Genomic DNA, 9,743 nt, shown 5'->3' on the forward strand with positions numbered 1-9,743 from the left:
TCTTGTTCAGGTAAGGTTTGACTCATTGCATTTCTGCACTACGATTACTCATGGAATTGTGATGTACCACAGGACTTAGATAACTAAGGCTGGCCATGCAAATGCAGCTCATCACCTGTTTTTGTAAATAAAGTTGTATTAGAATATAGATCTGAACATTTATTTATAGATATTCCGTGGTTGTTTTTGAGCTACAATGACAGAGTTGAGCAGTTGTAACAAAAGACTGTTTAGCCTGCAAAGCCTAAAATATATGCTATATGACCCATTACCAAAAATGTTTGCCAACCCCTGCTGTAAAGCAGAAGTAAATTAGTGTAAACTTTATTATATATGTCAATGTAAAATGCATCACAAAAATAGAATAGCAGCAGAAAGGAGAAAACAAAAATATATCAGTCTAAGATTTTTACGCTGTACATAAAGTTTTTGATATTATTTTGAGGTAGAATGTGATAAAGATACATATTGTGAACTTCAGAGCAACTACTAAAACTGCAGCAGAGGTGTAACTAATGAGCCAACAGCAGAAATATGAAATTACAAACAAATTAATTAATCCAAAGATGCAGTAAAGAAGGAAAAAAGAATAAAATATAAAAAGAACTAAGAGGGGGGAAATATTTAAAAATAGCAGATTTAAACCTAACTAATAATTACACTAAAAGTTTAATCACTGCAATCAAAAAAATACACTGTCAGGTTGAATAAAAATTTCTTAAAGAGTCAAGAATAAAGCAGTAGCATAGTGGTGTCAGCAAGACAGTGGAATAGAAGTTCTCCAACTTTATTCTCTTCTTCCACAAAAATTCAACTAGCAACCAATCATAGGCAAGAATACTACCCTGAATATCTCAGAACACAAGAGGAGGCTAAGAGAGTTGCTCGGACAACAAAACCAAGAAAAGCCACAGCTAAACAATAAATGGAACAATTATATTTAACTGTATCACTGTTCCACCCAGCTAGCAAAGCATTACACACAGAGAATTTTTCTGGACCCACAATTTCTACAGTGGGAAAACTGAGTTAGAGGCAGACACTCAGCATCTCCATTATTCTGGGACCTATTGCAGGAGGCTCAATCCTATCTCATTCCATGAGAATCTTTGGAAATACTGGCAAGGCTAGACCACCAGAGGTCAGTTAGAAACGAATACAGTAGTAGTAATGAGGCTCACAGCAAAAGTGTGCAGGTCTCAGTGTTTGCCTTACATTCTGGCCAATGGAAACACCATACCAAGGAAACTAGCCAACAATATTACATGGTAAGAAACATAGACTATAGGTCTTTCAGGCTTAAAATCTTGGCCAGCCTCTCTGAACAACCTAGTTGCTTTCATTGAGTCTTTCCCATGTTCATCCCAGGCAGCCACTGCTCCAGCCATGGAAAATCAAAGGATGCTTGCCCAGTCAGCACCAGCTGCAGCAGTCCTGGACTTAGAGACTGCATTAGATGATCTGCTCAGAATTTCTGAGCAGGCTTACCGTTGAGAGACATTTCTAGGCAAAACCCAATTGCAAAAACTGGAATAAACACCTAATTCTTCAATAGCAAACATCAACAAACAACCACAAGGAGCAAGAACAAGCAGGGAAACTTAATATCACCAAATGGAAAAAATAAGTTACCAGTCGTTACTGACCCTAAAATTACAAAGATGAGTAAAATTCCTGGCAAACAATTCAAAATAGCTGTTTTTTAAAAGCTTAGCAAACATCAAAAAAACACCAAGAAACAATTGAGAAATTTATCTAGAAATTCAACAGAAAGAATAATAATTTTAAACATGTTAGAGCTCAAAAATACAATGAACAAAATGAAAAAATGCAACAGAGATCACCAACAGCAAATTTGATCAAGCAGAAAAAAGAAAATGTGAACTGGAAGACAAATTATTTAGAAATATATAGGCAGAGGTTGGGTGCAGTGGCTCATGTCTGTACCGTAATCCAAGTGTTTTGGTAGGCTGAGGCAAGTGGGTCACTGGAGGTCAGGAGTTCAAGACCAGCCTGGTCAACATGGTGAAATTCTGTCTCTAATAAATACACAAAAATTAGCTGGGCATGGTGGGGCAGGTGCCTGTAGTCCCAGCTACTCAGAAGGCTGAGGCAAGAGAATCGCTTGGACCCAGGAGGCACAGGCGGCAGTGAGCTGAGATCATGCCACTACATTCCAGCCTGGTGACAAGAGTGAGACTCTATCTCAAAAAATAAATAAACTAAGATAATATATCTTATTTTAATATACATATATTGGCCTGGGATATTATATCATATATAATACATATAAATAACATATAACATATATATGTTATATGTTATATATATGTTATAATATATAATAGTATATAATATACTATATAATATAGACTATATAATATATATTAGTGTATATAATATAATATATAATACTATATAATATATAATATATATGTTATAGATAATATATTGTATATAATATATATTTTGTATATAATATATATAGTATATAAAATATATGTTGGCCTGGGATATATATATATATATATATATATATATAATATCCCAGGCCAATATGTCTGGTGAGAACATGGATTCAGAATTCTCAACAAAAGACTGGAAAACCAGAATTTTCTGTTGACTATAAGGTAAACACAATGTTAGAAACTCAGGAAAACTCTGTGCAGCAAGATTAGACTTAAAACTCTGCCCCTTAGGGAGTCACATGGAATATAGCCCCATTGGTTGAGCCCAGAAGACATACCACCAAGCTGGCTGAGCAGCCTGTCTGTGTCTCAGGCCTGAGAAACAGCCCTGCAGGCCACCCTGGCAGACACATACTTTTGGCTGGTCAAGCAACTATGTGCCTGCCTCCAGGCCTAAGAAGTGGTCCCGCAGGCTGCTCCTGACATGTATCCACCCATGCTGGCTGAAGAACCTGTGCCTTGCTCTTAGCCAATGTAACAGCCCATGGTTCCAAGGCCGCAAGCCAAATCTCAAGTTGGCTAACCCACTGTATGCATACATCAAGCATGAAAAAGGAAGAAAACATATCACCTTCAAAGAAAAACAATAATTCTCCAGTAAGAAATCCTAATCATAAGGAAATGTCTGAAATGCCAGAAAAAGAATCCAAAATAACAGTCTAAGAAAATTCAATGAGATATAAGAGAATACATATAGATAAATGAAATCAGGAAAATGATTTAATGACTTAATGATTCAACAGAGGGATAGATATCATTTTAAAAAGATGAACAGAAATCCTAGAGCTAAAAAATTCAATATTTAAAATTAAAAAAAAAATCTATTGAGAGATTCAACAACAGATTAGACCAAGGAAAAGAAAGAATTTCTGAACTTGAAGATTAGTCTTTTGAAATAACACATGCAGACAAAAAAAAAATTAAAAAGAATGAAGAAGGTTTACAGACTTTATGAGACATCATTAAGCAAACAGACATTTGTGTTATGGGCATTCCAGAAGCAGAAGAGAAGGAAAAAGTTAAGGAAAACATATTTAATAAAATAACAGCAGAAAACTTGGAGTCACTAAATTTTATCAGAAAATGTTGATTTCTGAACATATAATATTTTAGGGGTTAAATAAAGACCTTATATGATGATAAAGGAATTAAGCAAACAAAAAATAACAAATTTAACTGTGTATGCACACAAAGCAGAGTTTTTATACACATTTTTTAAAAGAGGGCTGTAAAAATGAAAGAATAGAAAAATCAACAAGAAAACCTCAATATTCTTCTAGATAATATAAGCAGATAGAAAATTAATAGGATACAGAAGACTGGAACAACATTAGAACCTTGATTTATTTAAGGTTCAAGTGCACATGGAACTCTTATTTTCTTTTCAAATGCAAATGGAACTCTACTAAGTGCACATGGAGCTCTACTAAGGTAGAATATATTGTGGACTATGAAACAAGTCTCAACAAATTTAACAGAATTTAAAACATACAAAATATATGTTCTAAATTCACAAAAATAAAGATAAATAACAAACGTATACCATTAAATATTCACAAATATTTGGAAATTAAATAGCATTTTGAAATAATCCACAAAACGACAAGAAAAAGAAAATATTTTTAAATACATGGAAATGAAAATAAAACATATCAATGTTTGTGTGATGAATTTAAGCCAATGTTTAGGGAAGGTTTTACAGTGTTAAATGATTTTATAAGAAAATACGAATTTCAGATCAATAAAGTGTCTCCCTGTAAAAACAATAAAATAAGAACAAATTAAATTCGACATAGGTGGAAGGGAACACTATCAGCATGATCCGAAATCAGTTAAGTAGAATAGATAAAACAATACGAAAAAAACGAACAAAAAAAACCCCCCAATCTTTGAATAAATTGATACAATTGATAAAGACCTAGCCACTCTTAAGATGGAGAGGAAAACAGAGAGAGAGAAAACAAGTGACCAATAGTAGCAATGAAAGATGAGACACAAATACAGGTAAATTTGATTATGTAGAAGAAATGGAATCCTTGAAAGATGCAAACTAAAGACCACATGCATCATGATTCCATTATATTACATTCTGGAAAAGAAAAGTATAGGGACATAATTACAGCGGTTGCCAGGCCTTAACATTTTGGGAAAATGATTAACAACAAAGTTAATCCTTTTGGAATGATGAAAATATTCTACATCTAGACTTTGGTTGTGGTTTGTATGAGAGTATAGATAAAATTACAGTACATCTGAAGATGGTAACTTAAAAAAAAAAAAAAAAAAAAAGAAGGCCAGGTGTGGTGTCTCACACCTATAATTCCAGCACTTTGGAAGGCCAAGGCATGTGGATCACGAGGAGTTCGAGATCAGCCTGGCCCAGGTGATGAAACACCGTCTCTAATAAAAATACAAAAATAAGCTGGGTGCAGTGTTGGGCATCTGTAATCCCGGCTACTCGGGAGGCTGAGGCAGGAGAATCGTTTGAACCCAGGAGGCAGAAATTGCAGTAAGCCGAGATCATGCCACTGCACTCTAGCCTGGGCAACAGAGCAAGATTCCATCTCAAAAAAAAAAAAAATTGTCATGTCTAGATGTGATACTTAGTACTGTGGAAACCATCCTGCCATCCTAATGGAAACACATTTGAGAAATGTAGTTACATCCAAAGATGAGAGAGTTAAATGGGAGGAAGGGTCTAGGTACTTGATGATATTTTTGATACAATTAATTAGCCAACCCTGGAGCTGGCTGGAGCTACTCTTTCCAAGGACTCTTTAATATATGCTATAATAATTTTTCCTAATTCAAAAATACATATATAATCAAACTTAAACTGCATATATTAAAATACTGTTTACACAGGAATGATTTTACCATCATAATTTGAATGAAGAACAAGTACATGTAGCCAAGAATACATAAGTAAAAACAATTGTGTGGTAACCATGTATTTCTGCTTTTTCTGTCAATATTCATTTTAATTTCTAAGATATTAATAAGATAAATTTCAAATAACCAAAGATTATTTATTGATTATTTCAGCTTAGAATTAGTCCAATTTAAAATTAACTATGAATTTTTGAATTACATTTTAAGTTGAAATAGTATCACAATAAGCCATGTGGATGTTATAAATTTATTAGATAAATAAAACACACTAAGATTTTACTCTGGTGGTGCAAGTGGAATTATATTGTAAGTTAATGTAATCAGCAGCATTGCCCAAAATTTAAACAAAGACAAAATCTGAAATTTATTTCAGATGAAAACATATATTTTCATTGCTTTTCCTTTCTTTACATGTAAATAGCCTTAAATGTAATTACATATATACACATAAATATATGTATCTATATTTGTATGATATTATTGTATTTTTATATGTACATTTATACATATGTTTGTAGGAGATTTGTTACAAGGAATTGGCTCACACAATTATGGAGGCTGAGAGGTCTCATGATTCTACCTTCTAAAAGCTGGAGACCCAGGAAAACTAGTGTTATAGTTCTGAGAACCAGAGGGCTCATGATGTTAGTCCCTGTGTAGAGCAGGAAAAGACTGACTGATATTTCAGGTGAAGCAGTCAGGGAGAGATACAAATTTCCCCTTGCCTTTGCCTATTGTTCTAGTCAGGCCACCAACAGATTGAATGTGCATGTGTGTGTGGATTGTGTGTGTGTGTGTGTTTGTGTGTGTGTGTCTTTATGGAAAACAGTTATAGATATGTCCTATTGGTTCTGTTTTCCTAGGGAATCCCAACTAACACCAAATACTACTAATAAATGTAGAACAAATGACAGAACTAGAAAATTAGAAATAAATAGCTAATGTAGCATTATTAACTTAGCCCAGAAACAACTTTATCAGTCTACAAAAATAGCTATGAAGTTCTTTTTTCCCTGTACACAATACTATTTCTCACATCAAGACATGAACTAAATGTAACTTGCTTTACAGATAGAATACACTGGAAGTAATGTTCTGGTACTTCCAAGTCTAGATTATAAAAAGTCTTGCAGTTTCCACCTAGGTCTCCTGGAATGGACACTCGTAACTCCCTTCCTTCCTCTCTTCTTCTGTCTCAGAATTTGTCATCATGTTACAATAAGCTTAAATTATGTGGAGAGGCTATGGTTGGAGACCTCTTGCAGCCCCAGCTGAGGTTCCAGCCGACAGTCAGGCTCAACTTTAGATCTACATATGTCAGTGAGCACCTTGTACAACCAGTCAAGACAAGCCTTCTGAGGACTGCAGGCCAATGGTCATTTGACTTCAGTATTATAAGAGGCCAAAAAGGAATGATGTAACTGATCCCACTCAACCCAACAGACCTGTGAAAGATAAAATAGTTATCTTAAGCCATTATATTTTTGAGTGTTTTGTTGCATAGCAGTCAATAATAGAAAAAATTAACTCATAACAGTTTAATGATATATAGGATAGTAGTATAGCCATTAAATGCCTTCCCCTAAAATATTTATTATTTAAAAGATAAAGAGAGTAACATTACAGTGGAGGAACCTGGCAATCACTGCTTACAAAAGTGGTCAAAGTTAGTATCATCAGTAACGGGACAAGTTTAAACCATGCGCCACCTGATAGGATGCAATAAGAAGAACACAGTACCACTCTAAGATATATTTATCAAAAATGCATAACCCGAATCCAATTATATTGAAAAATCAGACAAACCTAAATTTAGAGACATTCTATTAAATAATTTGCAAATTAAATAAAAATTTTTCTTGTAGAAATTATGAAAGTCTAGGAAAGACTGAGAGACTGTTTGAGTTTGAAGAAGATTAAAAAATAACATACGATAGCAGCAATGAACAAATTGAATTGGAAATTAGAAATGCAATATCATTTATATTAGCACCAAAAAATGAAATACTTTGGTAAATCCAACAAAGTTTGTTCAATATCCATATAAAGAGAAACTATGAAGCTCTGATGAAAGAAATCAAAGAAGAACGAAATAAATGTAGAGATGTTTCATGTTTATGTATAGAAGCATCAATATTGTCAAGATGCCAGCTCTCAAAATTATCTATACATTAAATGCAATCTTAATTGAAATACCAGAAAAGTATTTTGTGAATATCAGCAAAGTGATTCTAACATTTATATGGTGAGATAAAGGCTCCAGAAGAGCCAACACAATGTAGAAAAAAAAAAAAAAAAGCTGGAGGATTAACACTACCTAACTTCCAGACTTACTATACAGTTAAAGTGATCAAGACAATATGGTATTGGGAAAAAAGAAGCACACAGACAAAGAGAATAGAATAGAAAACCCAAATAGGCCCATATGAATACAGTCAATTGATCTTTGACAAAGAAGCAAAGGTAATATAATGAAAAAAAGATTTTTAGCAAATGGTATGAGCACAAACTGGACATTCACATGTCAAAACACATGAACCTAAACACAGACATTATACTTTTCACAAAAATTAACTACAAAATGATCACATACCTAAATTATAAAATGTGAAACTATAATACCCTAGAAGAAAACATAGTAGACTATCCAGATGACTTTGGGTATGGTGGTGACTTTTTAGATACAAAATCAAGAATGTGATTTCATGAAGGAAATAATAAATAAACTGGACCTCATTAAAATTAAAATAATCTATTGTGCAGAAAATAATGTCAGCAGAGTGAGAAGACAAGACACAGACTGGGAGAAAATATTTGCAAAAGACTTATTTGATACAGGGCTGTTACCCAAAGCTCAATAGTAAGAAAAAAAAAAACTAATTTAAAAAAAAAATGGGCAAAATATCTGAACAGACACTTCACCGAAGAAGATACAGGTGGAAATTTATCACATAAAATGATAAATTATTAGTGAATTGCAGCTTAAAACACCAGCGAGATAACACTACGTACCTATTAGAATGGTGAAAATTCAAAATACCGACAACACAAATGTTGGTGAGAACAAGAAGCAACAGGAATTCTCATTTGTTCCTGATGGGAATGTGAAATCATACAGCCACTTTGGAAGACACATAGGCAGTTTCTCACAAAATTAAACATACTTTCACCATATGATTCGGCAATTGCACTTCTTTGTGTCTATCCAAATGAGTTGGAAATGCATGCATACACAAAATCTTGAACGCAGATTACAGCATCTTCATTCATAATTGGCAAAACTAGGAGGCAACCAAGATGTCCTTTAGAGAGTGAATCAATACATCAACTATAGTGTATGCAGACAATTAAATATTATTCAACACTAAAAATAAATGAGCTATCAAACCATGAAAAGACAGGGAGGATACTTAAATATATATTACTAAGGGAAAAAAAAGCCACTCTGAAATGGCTACATACTATATAATTCAAACTAAGTAACATTCTGGACAACCCCAAAACTGTGGAGACAGTGAAAGATCGGTGGTTTCTAGGGGTTAGGTGGGAGGGAAGGAGGTGGAACAGATTTTTGAGGGCATTCTGTATGATATTACAAAGGTGGATACATGTCATTACACATTTGTCAAATATAATAGATTTCACAACACCAAGAGTAAACTTTAAGGTGAACTATGGACTTGGAGTGATAATGATGTGTTAATGCAGGTTTATCGATTATAACAAATGCACCACTTTGTTGCAGGATCTCAACAGTTGTAGCGTGGGAGATTATTGGGGGAGGATGAAGGTATTTGGATTTCTGTACATTATGTTCAATTTTGTTGTGAAGATAAAACAACTAAAAACTAAACTAATTTTTTAAGAGAAAGCTAAATGAAACATAGGATCTGTCATTGAATCTTTTGTTACTGACATTGGCAAAAAAAAATTCGAAATACAAATTAAATGATAGTAATGTTTCAATGTTTATTTTTTTTATTTTGATTACTGTATTGGTAGGAGAATGTCTTTGTAAGGATTACAGAATGAAGTATTTGGGAATAATGGGGCATTGTATTGATAACTCACTTTAAGTGGTTTAGGTAAAACGTCATTATCCTGGTCTTGCAATTTTTCTATACACTCAGACTTATTTCAGAATAAAACTTACTTTTAGCATTTTTAAAAGTAGAAAATGAAATATTCCTTAAGGCAACACTCTAGCCTACTTTAATATTGTATAGATGTCAGGTAAAATATAAGAAAGAGGCAACACAGCGAGAAATTTTACAAAAATTTTAAAACTTTAGCCAAGGATAGTATACGCCCCTGTAGTCCCAGCTACTTGGGAGGCTGAGGTGGGATGATCACTTGAGCCAGGGAGGTCAAAGATGCAGTGAG

This window comes from Cebus imitator, unplaced genomic scaffold (assembly GCF_001604975.1).
Source record: "Cebus imitator isolate Cc_AM_T3 unplaced genomic scaffold, Cebus_imitator-1.0 Scaffold104, whole genome shotgun sequence".
Lineage (NCBI taxonomy): Eukaryota > Metazoa > Chordata > Mammalia > Primates > Cebidae > Cebus > Cebus imitator.